At 41.8% G+C, this 21,273-nt stretch overlaps 1 protein-coding gene across 2 annotated transcripts in view; it reads right to left on the bottom strand.

Annotated features, from left to right (window-relative positions):
* LOC115135962 (chemokine-like protein TAFA-2) overlaps positions 1 to 16,647 on the bottom strand; it is a 178,228-nt gene extending 161,581 nt beyond the window's left edge. For both annotated transcript variants that reach the window (XM_029671240.1, XM_029671231.1), the window contains exon 1: positions 16,186 to 16,647. The gene's annotated coding sequence lies outside the window, so the exon portion shown is untranslated. The remainder of the gene's footprint in view (positions 1 to 16,185) is intronic.
* Positions 16,648 to 21,273: the final 4,626 nt, after the last annotated feature.

The raw sequence follows: 21,273 nt of genomic DNA on the forward strand, positions 1-21,273 counted from the left end.
ATCTTGCACACTAATGAGATGGTACTGAGCCCACACTACTACACTGTCTGAGCCAAGGACTACATGCTTTCTGGTAAGTTTTGATTACAATACTGGGTGGAGTGAATATATTTTATATGACATACATTATTTTTTTGTTAAATAGTATATAGTAGCCTACAGCAAAGTGTGTTTAAATAATTTCTAACTTGTTAACAATTTCTCCTAGTTAGTTTTTGCTGTCATGTTGGTTTTAGCTTGCTTGAGCCTGCTAACTGAGGCATGTTAATTCACCTGTTACCATACATGTTTCATTTTAAAACATGTATCTTACAAAGGAATTGTTTAATCTAACTGCTTAACTATTTATCTGTACATGGAATTGTATTATTATTATTTTTACTCATTTCTTTCTAATCTCTACAGGAAAATGCCACGGGCACTATCTGATGTGTGGAGACATTTCACTGCAGCTAATGTAAAAGGAAAGCTGTGTACATTTGTATACTGTGGCAAATCATATGTGAAGAATGCAACAAAGATGCAGAATCATCCAGCCAAGTGCATAAAGTTCCCTCAGTGCTCACAACAAGCAACCTCTGACAAAACTCCCTCTACTTCTATTCGAGGTGAAAATTATGAATCAGACACCTTATTGATAGCAAAAGCTCATGGTCCTCCTGGAATCAGAAGCTTTTTGACTCATTCGAGGAACGTAGTCAGAGAAATGCTGATGAATGTCTTGCTCGAGCTGTGTATGCAACTGTTTCACCTCTGATGCGAGCAGGCAATGTGTATTGGAAGAGATTTCTGAATGTTCTTTGCCCAGCATACACCCCTCCAACCAGACATGCTTTATCTACTAATTTGCTGGATGCAGAGTTCAACAGAGTTCAAGTGAAGGTCAAGCAAATCATACAGAAAGCAGACTGTATTGCAATCATCTCTGATGGGTGGTCGAATGTTCTTGGGAAAGGAATAATTAACTACATCATCTCCACCCCTCAACCAGTATTCTACAAGAGCACAGACACAAGGGACAACAGACACACCAGTCTCTACATTGCAGAGGAGCTGAAGGCAGTCATCAATGACCTTGGACCACAGAAGGTATTTACACTGGTGACAAACAATGCTGTGAACATGAAGGATGCTTGGTCTAAAGTGGAGGAGTCCTACCCTTACATCACACCATTTGGCTGTGCTGCTCATGCATTGAATCTGCTCCTCAAGGACATCATGGCACTGAAAACAATGGATACACTACGAGAGCCAAGGAAATGGTTAGGTATGTGAAGGGTCATCAAGTTACAGCAACAATCTACCTCACCAAGCAAAGTTAGAAGAATAAGAACACCACATTGAAGCTGTCCAGCAACACACGTTGGGGTGGTGTTGTCATCATGTTTCACAGTCTCCTGGAGGGGAACGAGTCTCTCCAAGAAATTACCATATCACAGTCTGCCATTATGGACAGCCCCATCAAGAGGATCCTCGTATATTATGTATTTTGGGAAAGAGTGGTAAGCAGCCTGAAACTCCTGAATCCTATAGCAGTAGCCATTGCACGGATTGAGGGAGACAATGCCATCCTGTCTGATGTTCAGACTCTGCACACAGATGTAAGAGAAGAAACCTGTACTGCCCTGCCAACTTCACTGTTGCTCCAAGCAGAGGAAACTGCAGTTCTGAAATACATCAAAAAGCGTGAAGACTGCCTGAAGCCCATACACGCCACAGAGTACATATTGGACCCCAAGTATGCTAGCAAGAGCACCCTGTCTGGTGCAGAGATCAACAAGGCCTATGGTGTCTCGCCATGTCTCACCACCTTGGCCTGGAAGAGGGCAAGGTTCTTGGCAGTCTGGCAAAGTAAACCTCTAAGCAAGGGCTTTGGGATGGAGATGCAATATGGCAGTCGTGCCAACATATCAGCCACCTGGTGGAAGGGACTTTGTGGATCTGAGGCTCTTTCCCCTGTTGCCTCCATCATCCTCCAAATCCCGCCAACATCAGCCGCCTCAGAGCGCGATTGGTCCTTGTTTGGGAACACACATACCAAAGAATGCAACATTGCCAAAGTCAGGTCCTCCCTCTCCTGCCACTGAAACCATCATACATGCATTCATCTCCTCCTGTGTTGACTACTGCAACTCACCACTCTTATGGCATCAACTCAAGCTCCCTCCCTAAAGCTGCAGATGGTTCAAAACTCTGCAGCCCAACTCCTCAAACACACCAAGTCCTGGCAGCGCATCATGACCTCCACTGGCTTTCAGTATCTCCCAACGTATTGATTTCAAGATCCTCCTTCTGACCTCCAAAATCCCCACGCACACTCTGTTCCACCACAGCAGGCCCATGCTCCAGATCTTTGGCGACAGGGCCTTCTCTAGGCTCTGGAACTCCCTCCCTCCAGCCATCTATGACTCTGAGTCCATCACCATCATACAGTCCCTCCTAAAGCCCCATATCTTTGACAAGGCTTCCAATATCACCCCTCATCGTACAGAGAAGCCTGGTTCCCTTGAAGTTTGAGGGAAAAACACAATCTACAATCACCCCGAAGAGTATTGTGACGCAACACCGCCTCTGAAAACCCCTCATCGCTCTGTCAGGGAGAGAGACAAGACATGGTAACAGAGGGAGGGAAACAAGAGAAGGAGAGTGCATTACGGAAGGAGAGTTGGGGCACCGACTGTGGCATCAATTAATGAGAGGCCTGGCAGCATGTCCATCCAGACTCACTCTGCTCGAGTTGTACCCAGGGAGGAGGGGGCCACCGTGGGGACATTCATAATTGAGGCCCCTGTTTAAAAGTTTAGATGAATTAGGGCAGTTTTTCCCAAACTCTGTCCTGGAGACCCCAAGGGGTGCATGTTTTTTTTTGCCCAAGCACTACACAGCTGATTCAAATAATGCAAGCTTAATTATGAGGTGATTATTTAAATCAACTGTGTAGATCTAGGGCAAAAACCAAAACGTGCACCCCTTGGGGTCCTCAGGACCGAGTTTGGGAAACACTGAATTAGGGCCAGGGGAAGGGGGTGTGAACTGGAGAAAACATGTCCATTATGTTACTAATTATGGAAGGTGGAGGGCCAAAAAGTTACAAATGCTAATTAAGTGAGTACCCACCCCCCCAACAGGATTTGCTGTGGTGAACCATCATGGCCAATCTCTAATCTGATATCTTTCCTACCCATGTTTATTCTAGTGGGAATCTAGTTTGGAACTGACATGGATAATAAATTACTGTCACTGGTGTGCTTGTATGCAAATGCAGATGTGGTTGAGTCATTCTGATATAAATGTAAAACACAGCTTTTTACAATGGTAAAAGGGGAGCATTTATTGTCAATCCGTGACAGCTGACAGGAGGTTGAAAATAGGCAGAGAGGAGAACCCACTGCCCTTCTGACTGACAGCTGCTTTCCACTCTACTGACATCCACAGAGAAGAACGGAATCTGGAAGGCGCAAAAATAGCACATCTGTGTTGTCTTTTCTCCAGAGAAAGAAGAGGATCACGTTTGCTTTACGATAGATCCATCTGAAGTGCCTTGAACTCTTTGAGAGTAAACACTGATCGTACTGACAACACAGTGACACTGCAGATACTAGCAGGCCTCACATGCAGTGCTCACACAGGGCTGGGGATAAAACACAGAGAGGGACCGATGGAGAAGATGAGAGGAGATATCAGGCTTCTATGATGTGAGCAGCCTCTAAGCTGCAAAGCTGAGAGCTGCCTCTCCCCTCTCTTCTTCATTTTCTCCTCCGATTCGCCCTTCTCTCACTATAAAGTTCAAAGCCCCAGAAAAATTAATCAACTGCACACTGTACAGAGAGAGAGAGACACAATTGACTAATCATTAAGCAGGTTCTGTCATTTGGCAAAGGAAATGCTATGGAAAAGAATTATGCACATTTTCCATCATTGTTATCCCAGCGAGATCGCTCAAGATTGAGTTCAAAATTGTACGTCTGTCTATATCCTGAGGAAGTTGGGAAATGCATTAAAAACCGGCCACTGTGAGCGGTTATACCATCAAGTAAGCTTGGGTTCTGTTAGGACGTCATGGATGGGCATAATCCCATGACTCCGGATCTGAAGGTCACACGATCCCAGTGGTAGACACTGGTTTATAAAAATTAATGTTTTAACCCTATCCCAAAACGTAACCCTTACCGTAGCTATTTGGAATAAATACCTAAACTTTATGTTTTAACCCTATCAAAAACGTTAACCCTTAACTTCGAAATTTGAATTTTGGAAAAACGTAGAAAAAAAAAAAAAGTCAACCGTGATATCTTGTTGGTTATCCTGTCTATCCTCCACGATTGTAAACTTATTAAGTTCCTAACTCATATATGCAATATTATTTCTCTCCTATTGCATTATGACAATAGATATTTAGAGTGTAGGCAACTGGAGTGCTTGTCTGTCAAAACCAAGCCTCTGCAGGGGGAAATGGAAAGAGAGCTTGTGACGATTTCCACTTTTGGACGTTAACAAGACGACACCCCATCTTAACTCATCCTCCACTATTACTAGATTGGTTGAACAGTGCAGAAGAGAACCTCCCCTGACAGTTTTTTTAGTTTCAGTTCCAAGCGTTAATTTCACACCTGCAACGTTAGGTTAGTCAAAACCTAACATACACAAAGTATTACGTGCATTTGAATTCAATCAAATAGGCTATTATTTTAAACAAACTATGAAAGGATGCGTCCCCAGCGGGGTTTATGTTAGGAAAATGTGGCGCCGGACAACGTGACCGGGAAGATTTTAATTTACCGCCAGAGGTTGGACCAAGTCATTGTTTTACAAGACACAAGTAAGTCTCAAGTCTTAGCACTCAAGTCCCAAGTCAAGACAGGCAAGTCCGAGTCAAGTCTCAAGTCAAGTCTCAAGTCAAAACCGTCAAGTCTCAAGTCCTAAACTTTGAGTTTCGAGTCCTAAACAATTCTTAATGTGCTCTTCACCAAATGTAATAACATTTCATATTTTTAACAAGAGTAATAGTTAGTATATTACATTTACGCAAATCATGAATGCTTTTAAAAACATCTATATATTTATTACTTTCCAAATAAAAGTTATATTTCCATGGAAATACATGGGTGGCCATGAGAAAGCCAGCCCCCCCCCTCCCCCAATAGTGATCGACTATTGAGGATCGCTTGGGATGCAAATCAGGCGATGTAGGCTTCGCCCAACCTTAACACACACACACACACACACTCTCTCTCTGTGGTTAGAGTAAGCTAACGTATGTCAATGGTTTTAGGAACAGCAGTAACATCAGACAGGTTTTAGGCTACCAACTGCCTAGCCAGTTGTAGCTCAACCTTGGGTGCAATGATCACGTTCCCGTACTGGCTGACTGACTGTGTGGAGGCTCATTGATTTAACATTACGTTAGCCTACATGATACACAAGTATTAAAATATAATAGCTGTCGGCTATATTAGCCACAACTTACCGTTCTTTGTGCAGCTTCAAATGTCGAACAAAGTTGGAAAATGTTGCGCCTCCGTCCGTAATTTTATTCCCGCATGTTTTGGAAGTTGCAATCTGTTTTTTGTTGACACAGCGTTGTATTTATATCCGAAAATAATAATTTCTGGTATCATCTTTAAAGGGCTCCATCTTAATTCACCGTCGACATTCCTCTGATCTGACACGCACAACTTTTTCTCAGCTGGCACAATTTGATTGGCTGCTGTCTGATTCAAACTGTAATCCGTTAAATGAAGAGTTGATGCGCTGCACACTTTTTTTAATAGCATCATTTTTTATATTTAGGCATGGGGAGGGTATCAAGTCAGGTCGAGTCATAAGGCTCAAGTCCAAATCAAGTCACGAGTCATTGGTGTTAAAGTCAAAGTCGAGTTGCAAGTCATCATATTTGTGACTCGAGTCTGACTCGAGTCCAAGTCATGTGATTCAAGTCCACTCCTCTGATTACCGCCATTTGAGAAATGTACTGGACCCATATGCATTTGGTTCGTAACCTGTTAGGGCATTCACTCACAGTGCTCAGAATGACAGAAGTCACATTTAGATTATGGTAACTCATCTTAACAGAACATCTCCTCTAATGAAGCAGTAAAATGTAATTTGCCAAAATACAATTCTAAACAGTGCACCTGATGCGACTGATGGGAGCGATTCCACATGTCAGATATGATCATCTCTGTTAGAAAGGGGGGAATCTATTGATCTATTTATGAAAGACGCCACAACTAGGATGGGTCGCTAATATGACTGGACAACAGAAGAAAGCTGATACAGAATAGGAGAGAAATGCTGGTCTTTATAAAAAATTTCCCTCCTTTCTATAGTGCATATTTTTGCCTGTTATGAGACATAACAGGAACTGAACTAAAACGTCCATGTTTTTAAACAACAAAGTATATGTTTTCAAAACACATACTGCCTCCAGCTTACATTGCAAAGTGGTGGGTAACACGCTGATAGCCTGCCTACTGTTGCCTATGCACTTGAATAGCAAATGGGAGGCGAGCTTCAATTACCAAAATTAAATTTAAAAAATGGTGGCCATCACGCAATTGCATTTAGCATGGTTGTGCAATGGCTGGATATATAAAAGGAAACCCTGGTCTCCAGAATCTAGTACAAGTTAGAGCTCTGCTACCGACCCGAGCCCGACGGACCCCGGCATTATACATCGGGTTAAGGTATGGCCAGAGCTCTGGAATCACTAAATTGATCACTAACATTTTGAAGCTGAGCCACTTGCGTGTGTACAGTCCTATCTGACTAAGATCATAACATGATGTCAGAAGTGCTTCACCTTCATCAAAAAATAAGACTACTTCACAGATAATCATGTTCCTTGAGTTTTGCCGGTTTAGAGTGACGAAAAGACAGCGAACTGCTTGTGTCTTCATTGAGCAGAGCAGCCCAAGCGGAGTCATTGCTATGGGTACTCACAGACTTAGCCACCATGAGCCGAGTGCATGCAGAGTGAGCTGCGCGCAGCGAGCAAGTGTCAGACATAGAGGAGCAGCTTACAAAGGAAGTTATTTGTGAATTCGGGCCTTAGATTTGTCAAAATAAATTGGGCCTGGGTAGGCGAGGGCCTGAATGTCCAGGACATGGATAGGGCTTAAAATTCCTGCCTGTGCAGGGCTCAAGTACAATTACATATTGAACAAAAATATAAATGCAACATGTAAAGTATTGGTCCTATGTTTCATGAGCTGAAAAAAAAAATCCCAGGAATGTTCCATACGTACAAAATGCTTATTTCTCTCAAATTCTGTGGACAACTTTGTTAACATCCTTGTTAGTGAGTGTTTCTCCTTTACCAAGATAATCCAACCACCTGACTGGTGTGGCATATCAAGAAGCTGATTTAATCAACATGATCATTACACAGGGGGCACCTTGTGCTGTGGACAATAAAAGGCCACTCTAAAATGTTTAGTTTTGTCACACAACACAATGCCACAGATGTCTTAAGTTTTGTGGGAGTGTGCAATTGGCATGCTGTCTGCAGGAATGTCCACCAGAGCTGTTGCCACAGAATTGAATATTAATTCATCTACCATAAGCCACCTCCAACGTCGTTTTGGAGAATTTGGCAGAATTTGCTCTGGATCGACGTGTACGACAATGTGTTCCAGCAACTTCGCACAGCCATTGAAGAGGAGTGGGAAAACATTCCACAGACATGTCTGTGACCAACAGATGCATATCTGTATTCCCAGTCATGTGAAATCCATAGATTACGTCCTAATTTATTTATTTCAATTGACTGATTTCCTTATATGAACTGTAACTCAGTAAAATCTTTCAAATTGTTGCAGGTTGTGTTTATGTTTTTGTTCAGCATACATAACCAGAAAAAAAGCTTTTGATCAAAGCGATGAACTGAAATTAAGTTGCCCTTCAGCTAATTCTATCTTCAGAAAGATAACAATAAAACTATGGCGGATTTCTGTTTCTCATTCCCATCTTGTACCACAGATAGATAAAGGCGTATGCACAGTCTCTGTACAATATATTTAATGACACGGGTAAATCTTTTTCATGATAGGCATTTCTTTGAAGTCCCAGCTCTTCCGTAAAGGGATCTGATGATGAGAAACTTGAACAGTCTTTGTGTTAGGTCATGAAATCGACACCCCTTTCCTTTTTTCCAGGTTGCTGTGGAGGATTCAATCCCCTAAACCAATTTATAGGAGAGTCTCTGAGTCACAACAGTTCATTTGAACTTGCAGTAAACAACCGCATGGACTCAGGCCCTTAAATGAGAGAACTTTGACATGATCCCAGGTTTTATTCCCTGAACTATAATCAGAGCTGGGTCGACTTCCCCCACCCTTTCTCAACAAAGAAATAACAAGCATAGAAAATAACAGGCAAATTTCGAAACCCCGTAATTCTAGTTTTCTGCCCAAATTGCAGCCTCGTGATTACAGGCATGAGGTGGAGCCTGACAACAGCAGCAGAAAGAGAAAGAAAAAAGTCTCTGCCAGGGAGCCTTTGGCGTTTCAGAAAAACAAATGACAAAATGACAGCTCTCTTCCTCCCAAAGGGAGCGCAGCGTAGAACTGGGCCTCTCCAAAGCTCCAATTCCCCAATCTAGGCCTTTCACAGGGATGATCGTAAAAGCTTGGAGAGTGAGATTGGGTTCTCTAGCCCTGCCTGCTGCCATGGAGAATGAGTTAATAGGAATCCACTGCAATGGTAAAGTATTGGGAGTGAGGGCTGCCAAATGTCGACATGCTCAAATGGGGCGAGTGGAGAGGGAGGGGATGGTAAGGGGATGGGGATAGGGTTGCCAGCGGTGCTGATAGGCACCTCTATAGAAGGGCGAAAGAGCTCCTAAGCTGTCCTGAAGCTGCTGGGTATTCAGGGCTCAGACTCCAGCTGAGTGCTGAATGCTGTCCACTTCATGGGGCTGGATGGAGGATTCTCCTGCACACTCACTCCCCTAATTCCTTTATTGTGCTGTAGTTCCTCATATGGTGGGGATTGGCAATAAGAGAAACTCAGTTATGTGGTCAAATCAGGGGTGAAAGTAGAATTCATTTATTCGCGTTACGGGACTTCAAGGACGTGCACCAAATTGTTTTATGGGCCTAATCATAGAATGACATATAGAACCCCTATTAATTCAATTCGGATCTCTGTTGGCATAGTCATAAAGATCTGTCATTTAACTTATAAAATGTATTACCTTTCACTGTGGCATAAACACAACCAGTCATAATGGTTTAATCTGACTGTTAAACAATCACTTCAAAGGGCTCATTTACTAGGCTACCTGTGCCGTTCATCCACGAGCAACATATTTCCAGCCTCCAAACAGTAGTGAATGGAAAGGGACATCTGTTACACAGAAAAGTGTCATGACATTTGGCGAATGTCATTAGGGCAGAATGTATGCGTCCCCTGTTGTCCGCGCGCGTCTCAGTGTCGGCCCCTCATCTCTGCCTTGACAAAATGCATTTTGGAGCGTAGGCTATACCACCCGTTTTCAAATCAATTAGCACATTTTTCATGCTTCTGACATGCAGTAATTATAAAAAGTGGTGTAATAGCCTACAGTTTTCTTGACATTTTGTTTTAATTATTGTGATAGGGTCATGTTTTACCGGTACGGTGTACCCCCACTGTTTATTTTGCCGGGACGCCGTACCGGACCATACCACCTTACTTTCGCAGCTGGGTAAAAGGAATGGATTTTTTTATTCTACAGTATGTGCTGCTAGGTGGAAGTAGTGGAGCTATGGCAGAGAATTATGTCCTTCTTGCTTCATTTGACTTAACTGTGACCAAACACGAGTCGGTTGCCAAAATGTTTTACAAATGTTGACAAACGTTGCAACCAAATACACATAGTGGGTTAGATGATATAACTTGGAATCTAAGTTCAAAACGGTAAAAAAAAAATCTGTTGAATGTAATGTGGCATCCTGCCCCCCCGGGCACTGTGCAAGCTGTTTACCCGGCGTTTCACAACAATGCCATATGAACTTTACGTGATATGCCCCCGCAGGACTCCAATCTGCAGCCACATCAGGTACACTGGCTGGACAACAGATGCAACTGAGATCCGCTCCATTTTACAAACCTGTAACAAAGAAACCTGGAATCCCTCCATTGCAAACGCATCACACCCTCACAATCTTACACACACACACACACACACATACACACACATTAGTAAAGTGACACCAAATAAGCATGAATAAATATAAGACAGAGTTGTGTTTCACAGTCGAATCTCTGAGGAGCAGCCAGCAGCAACAGGTCTTCCTTCACCGCTCTTTACCGTACGCAGCATGAGCATTAGCCCATAGTGACTGGGACACTGCTGGCTCCCAGGCAACCAATTTGTTTGTTTATTGTCTTGGTGTTTTGTTGCGGTTACAGTTCATTGCAGCCAGCCAAGCTTGGGCATGCTCCTTTAAATGGCATCTATAAACCATGGGATATGCTCCCCCCACCTCCTCACACAACAAAGCAGAGCGTACAGTGTCACGATGATCCTTCTGCTACTCTCTCGCTAGCCATGATGGAGCTTCGATATTCTCCTGAAATGCTGTCGGATCCACCTCAGTGGTTCCACGGGGAGGCAGGACATGCTGTAGAACGTGATATATGACACACCTAAACTTATTAGCCCATGAAGAACACAGCTGGCAAGGCCTTACACTGATGTGCTTTGAACTGCTCAAATATGGTGCAATACTATGGATAGATGGCTGCCTTGTGAAGACCAGTGTTGAGGGTAATGCGTTACAAAAGTAGCGTGTTACCTAATCAGATTACTTTTAGGATTAATGGTGTAAAATAACATGTTACATTTTGAAATTGGGTAATATTATTACAGTTACTTTGTCAAGCAACGCGTGCGTTACTTTCAGAATCATATCTTGACCAGGCGCGTCTCCATGATCTGATCTCGACTCGTTTCCTCGTTAATTCTCCAGCTGCAGAGAAAGGCTGCTTGGAGAAACGTCATGACATCTGCTGTCCATAGAAATGTATAGAGGGTGCACTTCTGATCTTTGATCTCTGATCATTGATCGCTTCTGTGTAGTAGGACATTGTAGTACTGTAGGGTCAGTTGAGGGGAAATACATAGGGTGTCCAATCAAAAACACATCTTTTGACAAATGGGTGAAATAATGTTATTTGTGTAGATACTCCTCTAAGAAAACCAATAGTCCAAACCTCATGTCTCTTTCATAATCGGTTCAAAAGGTTATTGGAGTTTTTACCTTTCTATGAAAGACAGAATTAGCGTCACTAAATCAAATGGGCGCCAGAATGTTCATATTTTAACATTTCATATTAATGCAAAATTCTGGTTATTTTTTTCAAGGATATCTCACAAAAACAAGCATATCTCTGTGAAATGTCAACGGAGTACTAAGCATACCGCAAGCTTTTTAATTAAAAAAAAACAACTTTGCAGATGACCACCACAATGTGTAAAATCCTCAAGTCACTGCAAGAAAACGGCACTCGAGTTCGGTGCTTGTTATTGGAGTATTAGGTTACGAAATCCAACTTTTTGGATCAGAAATTCCATCACCTAAGCGTGTTTTCACTCACTCTGGGCAGAGTGGGTGGACACCCGACCGTTCATGTACGTGTAAATCTTTCAAATGGTAAGTTGGTTTATCAAGGCTTTTTGACAACTCCAACAGTGCAATGTTTTATTTTTTAAGATTTTCTTTGGTTCTGGTTGCCTGAGTGTGACTGAGTAAGCTAATTGTACAAGTTCTGGCTGGACTTCACATGGCCTACATAAATGTGCAACATTCAGAAAATGCTAAATACATATTTTGCTTGTCTCCTGCATGCAAACAGGGCACAGTGTCTTTCCATATTAATCTGACAGCGAAGAGCTGGAAGAGAACACAAATGCTGCCTAGGGGTTTCTCCTTAAAACTAGACACAAGCCTCTTATCCCTGATAGTCTCTTCTTCTATAAATCACCTGCGGTCTCATGCATATCAAGTGTTCACAGCTCCAGCTCTGTCTGCCTGCCACGCTCAGACTCCTCTATTTGTTGCCAATGTGACGGCTTCTTTAACCCAAAAAAATTAAAACATACAGCAGCCAGGGTCTCTCACAATGTCTCTTTTAGCACCAGGACAATATCAGACCAAGAGAGAGAGAGAGAGCGTGTACAGACTATAAATGTACAGCTGTGCTGTTTCTTGTCTGACAATTGGATACTGAACAAATTTCAGTCCGCTTTTAGACCGGGGCCCAGTACTCTTCACAGCTACCACACTGGTTGTAAATTATATTGTAAGAGTTTTGGATAAGAAGTTGAACGGTGTTGCTTTGTTTGTTGACCTGTCAAAGGCTTTCGATGCAGTTGATCATTCTCTTCTGCTGAAAAGACTGACCTCACTGGGGTTGGCCTCAGATACATGTTTGTGGTTTCAGAATTATCTTCGTGATAGATTTCAAGCTATTATTGCAGATGGGGTAAAATCTGATTTTGTCACTGTTCACAAAGGAGTCCCACAAGGTTCGATTTTAGGTCCTTTATTATTTACTATATAAAAAATTATACCTGTAATTATACCTGGAAAAACAATTCAACTTTAATTTCTATGCTGATGACACAGTGCTATATGCCACAGCACTATCACTCGCTCAAGCATTTACATTCCTGCAGTTTGACTTTCAATTGCTTCAAGATGCACTTGTAGATCTTAGGCGGGTGCTTAATTCAAGTAAAAATAAGTATATGGTATTTTCATGATCCAAAAGTATACAATTGGAAAATCTGAACATTGCTACCCATGATGGCTCTCTTTTGGAACGTGTTCCTACCTATAAATACCTTACTCATGTAACTGAGCTGGTAAAGAAGCTGAAATTGAGAATTCGATTTTTTAATAGGAATAAATATTGTCTGTCATCACAGCACAGAAAGTAAATTGTGCAGGCCACTTATGTCAGTGCTTGATTATGGTGATGTTTTATATATGCGTGGATCAGCATCAGTACTGAAGAAATTGGATGCAGTGTATCATGCAGCGTTGCGCTTTGTTACTGGTGCAAACTTTTGTACACTTCGGTTGGCTGGGACTTCCTGACTTTTAGAAGGGGCCAGACGCTGGTTGATATCTGTCTATAAAGCTGTCTCACAGAAACTTCCTAATTATCTGAACTAAAAAATAATGAATGTGGTCAAACCAGGTGGTCTGACTCGGTCACATGACATGCTAGTGCTAGAGATACCCCGGAGTTAGGCAAAACCACATTTGAATATCATGCTCCACACTCATGGAATGAACTGCAGAGAGAACTCCAGTTAGATATGTTAGTGCCTGTAAGACAGTTTAAATGCACATTACAATAACTTTATATTAAAAACTGTGATTGCTTTTTTTGTAAATGTGTGTTTTTGATATAGAAGTTTATTTATTTGAATCATTTGAATCTCTGTCTTGTACTTTTTATTTGTTTTAATTTTGTTTAGTTTTAAATTCTTATTCATTGCTGTGTTGTTTTTATTGTTCGACCACAGGACACAACTGAACAAGAGACTCTGTCTCAGCTTGTTTCCCCTGTTTAAATAAAGCTTAATAAATAATATTTACCACTGAGAAAGGTTGAAATGGGTCTGCAAGAGCCATCCTCTATTTGATAGTACTGTAGCTTCACATTGGAGAATGGTCTTGGCCACACTGCTTATGACCACTCGAAGTCCATCCATGTCTGAGGAAGTCGGAAGATGACATGGAAACCGGCCACTAGAGGCAACAGTGAGCGCTGATACCTTAAAGTAGGTTAGCATCTGCCTCTGGTGCCAAAGGTTGCATGTTCAAATCCAGCCTATCCCAAACCTTAACTCTTACCTTAACCATTCAGAGTTAATGCCTGAATTTAACCTTAAACACTTCTAAATTTGACATTTTTAACAACTTCTAAATGTGATGTTTGAGAAACATGGACGAACGTCTAATTCTGACATGAGACTGTGAGACCTTGTTGCAAATATAACAGTGCACCGAGTTACAGTGCAATCATCTACACTTTTAACCACTTTCATCACACATCTAGCTAGTACAGATTTGGAACAAATGGGGCCAATGTAGGTGTCCCAATTTGACCAAGTTTCACTTTTACAGGATAATTGGCCAAAGGGGAGAGCCTAATTGGATGAAACCCTATCATAGACACCTCAACAACAAACCCAGCATCCAAACCCACAAACCCAATCCATTCTCATGAATTGTACAGCATTGTTTACATCCAGTGCAGTTGAACTGTCCCAGGGTGGCCTTTGCTCCGTCTGTCAGCAATACAATAACACAGTCCAATAAAAAAAAAAACAACAGCGGGACCACAAGCAACTCCGGGGGCTACATACGGCAATCTATAAAACACTGTAAAGGGTTCCCTGTCAGCGGGTGTGAAAGGGAAGATCTACACCTCCTCTGACTCTCTGGAGGGACTTCAATTAATCACAGCAGAGTTGTATCGTCGCTGCGCAACAGGAGCCGTAAGGTTATTGCCATCTGTGTTCCACAGGATGAAATTAGATGATAGCACTAATTGCAGATAGACAGTTGACCGCACAACGCATGTCAGGGGGATGAAGGACATATGGACGGATGAAGGACACATGGATGAATAGAGAACTAGGAAGGAGGAGATAGACAGAGATAAAGAGGATGTGGAGAAAGGAGGGGGAGAGAGAGAGAGAGAAACGAGAGGAACGAGAGATAAAGAGGATGTGGAGAAAGGAGGGGGAGAGAGAGAGAGAGAGAGAGAGAGAGGAACGTGCACCACTGTGCTGTGTGTGGTGGCATAATCATGAATATCTACAGGGGCAGACAAGGAAAAGCAAGGCTGATTAGCTCTGAGGAGTGTTTGTGTCACCAAAACACAAATCCACAATCCTCTGTCTCCTTAATCAGACAGCTGCTTTGTTAGAGCATGAAGAGAAAGGAGAAAAATCACATTTAAAGCACATACTGTGAATAGTCAGATCTAATGCCGCCTCCAATGTGCAGTGTGTCTTAGCATAAGGAGCTAAGCTTTTCCTAGTTGTCAACACACAAATTGTTTTGGTCCACTAAGGCTTGGCCTTCTGGTACTAATACCATTTGTTCTAGAACAAATAACTTTTGAGAAACAATACATTTGACTTTTTAAATGTATCAAAAGCTTGATTTTGAATTGAATGTTTAAAAACAAAGGCATTAGTCATATGAGTCATATGTCTCGGTGTTAAGCTTTTTCATAGCAGTTTTAGCATCAAATATTCCCTGAACTGCACCCCAACAATTGTGTTGCACACACAGAGAGACAGAGCGAGAGCGAGACAGAAAGAAAGAGAAAAATACATCTGCCACTGCATGCTGTAATTATTCGAATTTCTTTAATAAACAGCCTCAGTTATGAGATTCACCTTATGAGTGAAGTTATCCCCTCACAGACCTTCAATTAGTTGTACTGGAGCAGCACCAGGACCTGTGCCATACACTGGGGGAAAAATGACTTCATATTTCTTTTCATTTCATTATTGAAATTGAAACCCATCACAACTCATGTACAGTATCAGTGAACATGGGGAGAAATAGAAGTATTAATAACCGTGTGCCAACTTTTGATCCTCACATTTCATGCACATTCTGTAGGCTAATATGCGGCTATCCATAAGGAGCACTATGTTTTACGCACAGGCTAAAGAGAAGAAACCAATACCAACACCTTGCTGGATTACATGAATTTAGACCAACGTGAACCCGTATTGTCATCAACCATTATTTATAGCGACTGTATTGGTTTGGATCCCCATCTGTGACAGTATATTACATGCATCCCTTTTACAAATAAAGCACTTCAAATTATACTGTAGTTTTCACAAACAAACCTAATAGTAGCCCGAAACAAGGATATGTGAACATCGGTGAGATTGGATTTAAGATTCAGTACGTAGCAAAGTCTAATTTTGTAAGAATGTAGAAATGGCTGTAAATTCATATATTCTGTCCACAGAATGCGTTATCCATACCGTGCACATACGTTTTATGCTTTTGAAAATAAAGATCACAATAAGCACTTGCCTTCATTATTAGGATATATAAAACACCAAGTAGCCTAGATTATTTTCACATTAGCAAAATTATGTAGCCTAGATAAATTAAATAGAATATATATTTATAAAGACGCATAGCCTACCTGTCGTTGTGCTGTCAATTAATCCCGTGAAATGCCCCTTTCATTTGCTTTCCATTGTCAAAAACAAAACCAGGATAATGTTAAAGAAATACCATATCCTTATCGCATGAAGGTGCCCACCACGACAAAAACATAACCTAGGACAATTATATAGAAATCAAGCTTTCCGAGCGCACAAATCCCCGAGTCGAGAGAAGTCTAAAATGTATTGCATAGACTTTAAAGCTCGACCGGACCCCCGGCTTGATCAGTAGACTGGAAAGCAACTGGAGATCTTCTAAAGTTCCAGGTCCTTTTGCGCTTTTTCAGAACTTCCCAACCGCAAAAGGGCGACCGCTTGGAAGCAAAAACGTATAGTCAATCATTGTTTCTCCAGAACATATTAGTATTGTTGCAATTCACCCAGTATTGTTTTGTTAACTTGTGGGTGTGTTTCTTCGCCGTTCCAGACGAGGCATTTGAGATGAGGGGTCGGAGCGTTAGCAACGGGAGGCAGAGCAGGATACGCACCTGAGACAAGTGTATTATTTCAAAACAACGTTACTTCAATGATTTGGCGCCACTCAGTGGCATTTTCACTTGCCGCCTTGGCGTCATGCAATAGATGTATGATAAAGGGGCTAATAATAGGCTATGAGAGTTATCCCCTGAAATGTGATGGTTTATTGAAGATGTTATGTATCTATGATATGGTGCCAACGAAATTGCTACTGTCACATATTAAAATAATGACATATTATAAAGACATGTATTACCATGTAGGCTAAATATAACTCTGAAAACCCTCAGATCTAGGTCTACTGTCAATTTGGGATGATGTTATCCCTGATTCACATAAACTCTGATTCGATGAGAAAACACTTTTATTCATCAGCTTTTCCCTTTCAAATGTTTGAACTCATCCAAGCAAGTATGCTAATATACACTGCATGTATAACATCTTTCAATAATAGCCTTTAGGAAGCCCAAAGGAAAGTAGAAAACAGCATTCTCAGACTTGAGCATTATCAGTTTGGAGGAAACTGATGAGATTAGAGGTTAAAAGAGGTGCCTCAGGCAGGCTGTAACACAAAGCAGTAAAAGGAAAAACTATTTGTTAGGATTTCAGAGAAGCCCTGAGTTTGTTTGTCTGCTTGAAAACATCTTCAGAGAGAAGCTGATGTATTCTGATATGCATTAGGTCCCTAACACACTCTCTAAGGTTGGGAGTACGCTCCCCGTTTCGCTCAGAGACTCACCCTCTCTCTCCTCCCAAAGCATTACCGCTCAGTCTAAAAAGCTTTCTCTTTAATAATTGCATTATCTCTCTATTTCTCAAGCGCTGTCTTTTGCCTGCCTCAAAAGACAGGAATGGGCGGAATAATCAATATCCTGCTTTGAAATAGCCTGCGGAGAGAGGAGGCAAACATTTGGATTTGACTTTGATTGCTTTTGGACACCCTCAGAGTGTTATCATCATAAACTCAAGTCATCTACCTCTCAGAGATTGTGCGCGCACACACACACGCACACACACAGTGCACAGAGCCAGTGGGCAGGTCATGAAAATCACTGCATGACTGATGATTCGTGATTGGTGGTGGGGGCGGTGGTGACGTCTGACCATTATCATTGACTAATGGTATTACATATACTCTGTGCCGTTATTGAAGGAAGTTACTGACGGCATGGCCACAGACATAGCATCACTCCTCACAGAATGCGTAATGCTTTTCCATTATGCCGTCATACAAAGGACCCTTCATCTAATCCTTGTCCTACAAATGCTTCAGTGTGACAACTACTCATCAGCTTGGTCATGATTTCTCGACTTGATAAACACGTGTCCATCAAAACACAAATCCTACCAGAAGGTGTAGTTTTAACAGGGAGCTTTGGATCCCCACCACAAACAAACTCACACACACACGCATGTGAACAAACACACACACACAAACACACACAAACACAAAAATAAACATAAATTAAAAGAGATTACCTCATTAATCTCCAGTGCTAATGTGTATTTACACAGTAAGTGGAGCAGAAGCTCATACCACGCACACATTTCTGTGGACACACTGCACTCATGAAGTCATGCGATTCTATGGCTTCAACCATGAGGTAAGGCTCCACAAGCTGCATGGGGAGGAATGATCAATGCAATCCAAGCCCCCGAAGACATACCCACACATCTTTATTATGGGCATACTTCACAGAGGCCCCAGCATAGGTCTTTATAAGTTGAACACATAGAGGGATAGCCATGGAGCCTCATGGCCATTCACTACTGTTCCTAATATCTGCCGGGGTCAAATAACGGGCAACTTTTGTAGCTAAAGCAAATTCCATGGGGATGCTATAATATGTGCATTTGACATCTCTCTCTGAATAATAGTGATAGTAGTGAGTAGATCTGCAAAGTGGGACTAATGAGTCTTCTGTGTGACCCTCATACACTGTCAGCCCCCGCTGTCCCTCGCCTTGAGAAGGGGGGAAAAGAACACTGAAAAACTCCCGGGCCAAACAGGAGCAATGATTGTGGTGTCTCTGCTTAAAATAACAGGCCCTGTGAGTGGAGTAACCTCCTCGACTCCTCCCCAGGCAGTCCTCTGCCTGAACTCCTCCCTGTCTTCACCGTGGATGTGATGAAGACGGTGTGACGTCCAGTAGAAAAGTGCAGGAGGACAAATAGGAGGCATAATGGCTTCTGGGATGTAGCTGTCCATCAATTATTCAGCGGCAGCATCAGTTAACCCTTACGGAAAACCCCATGATTTCACATGTGGAAAATGTGACATGTATCATTTCCACATTTTGCACATATGAAACCATGTGTTTTTGGGACACTTGACATGTGATGATATTTCACATGTCAATTTTCTGCGTGATCACATAACCTTTCACAAATTTTCACATGAGATTTTACAGGTCATTCACCAGCAAACAAAAATGAGTAGTTATGATACACAGACAGTGCTTTTAACATACTGTATGTACGTTGAAAACACTGTCGTATCTGACCAGTCTGTATGTTAATTTATACAGTAATTATTGTTTAACATGTCCTTACCCGGGATTATAACTCACAAGCTCTTGGTTCATGGCATTCCAATTTTCCTGCTACGCTACCATGTCTGGGTTAGTAACTGATTTCACCTGTATTCCTACACTTTGGACTTCAAAGTACATCTCAGCTTAGTTAAAAATACACTCAAGAAAATAGATTTATATAATATAATAGTGATTCAGGAGTAACATAAAAACAGAATAATATGCCCCACCAACATTAGACAACTATACAGAAAAAGTATACAGTCCATTAAATAAATGATGAGAAAATAGTCAGAATAACTGATAACTAAAATAGCAGTACAGGTGGCACTCTTTTGCTACGTGCAGATATCTATTATATGTATTGAATGTGTGGGAGAATACTACAGACTGTGTCGCAGGAGAAAGATCAGCATACCTCAAATCCCAGGTGGGGTTATATGAACAGCGTACCACTTACGTTAAAAGCCCCATACCATTTCATTGCTTACCAAGGTCTGGGATGGTTTGATCTTATGTGATGTTAATGTGATAACATGATTTCACATTTGTAATGTCACATGTGAAGTGTTCCAAAAACACGTGTCACATGAGAAATATCACATATGAAGTGTTTGAAATTAGTTGAGAAACACCCATTGGAGTTCAAAAACCATTAATAGATTGTTTTTTTAATTAATAAGGTTTTGTTGTTAGTATCAAAAATGCTGTTATTGAGGTAATTTCCTTAGTAGGTTATGTCGGAGTTCAGGGATGATGCCGCGTTCACGTGCTAGTTGAAACTAGGAAACTCGAAAATATCAGACTTGCTAATTGGTTGTGGTTATACGTGCAGCATTCAACCAGTTAGCAAGTCGGACATTTCAATGAGAAACGGTGATTGGCTAATTGGTGCACTATGATGCATTACAAGCAAAACAAATATTCTACAAAAATGACAATTATGTCAATAACTGTGTCCATTTGCATGACAATTAATACTTACCCAAAATGCCATAAATCGACACAGCCCTAGTTTGGAGTTACCTTTATAGCTAATAGGCTGTGTCAGAGTTTACACTTCATCCAATTATAATGATGGGAGGTCAAAATAACATAATGGGGGTTCCCTGGGTTGCCGGATGTGGCTGAAATGGCTGAAATGGCTGAATCCACTCATTTGAAGGGGTGTCCATACACTTTGGTATATATTTAACAAGGCTGCAGAACTGACAGTATAAAAACGTAATGTTTATGAACAAAATACAACAGAGCACATTAACTGGGATGACATTCCCTGTCACGTGAGACCAAAAGGAGCTAGCAGAAAGCCACACCACCAATAAGCCACGCCTGCAATCTTCTGATAGGCTGTTGATGCTGCTCTATACAGTACCCTTGGGAAAGCATTCAGACCACTTGACTTTTTCCACATTTTGTTAGGTTACAGGCTTCTTCTAAAATGTATCAAAATTGTTTTTTACCCATCATAATTAAAAAAATTGAAATATCACATGTACACAAGAATTCAGACCTTTTACTCAGTACCTTGTTGAAGCACCTTTGGCAGCGATTACAGCCTCGGGTCTTCTTGGGTATGGCGCTACAAGCTTGGCACACCTGTATTTGGGGAGTTTCTCCCATTCTTCTCTGCAGATCCTCTCAAGCTCTGTCAGATTGGATGGGGAGCGTTGCTGCACACCTATTTTCAGGTCTCTCCAAAGATGTTTGATCGGGTTCAAGACTGGGCTCTGGATGGGCCACTCAAGGACATTCAGAGACTTGTCCCGAAGCCACTCCTGCGTTGTCTTGGCTGTGTGCTTAGGGTCGTTGTCCTGTTGGAAGGTGAACCTTCGCGCCAGTCTGAGGTCCTGAGCGCTCTGGAGCAGGTTTTTAATCAAGGTTCTCTCTGTTCATCTTTTCCTCGATCCTCACAGCATGATGCTGCCATCAAATGCTTCACCATAGGGAGGGTGCCAGGTTTTTTCCAGACGTGACGCTTGGCATTCAGGCCAAAGAGTTAAATCTTGGCTTCATCAGACCAGAGAATCTTGTTTCTCATGGTCTGAGAGTCTT

This window comes from Oncorhynchus nerka, linkage group LG2 (assembly GCF_034236695.1).
Source record: "Oncorhynchus nerka isolate Pitt River linkage group LG2, Oner_Uvic_2.0, whole genome shotgun sequence".
Lineage (NCBI taxonomy): Eukaryota > Metazoa > Chordata > Actinopteri > Salmoniformes > Salmonidae > Oncorhynchus > Oncorhynchus nerka.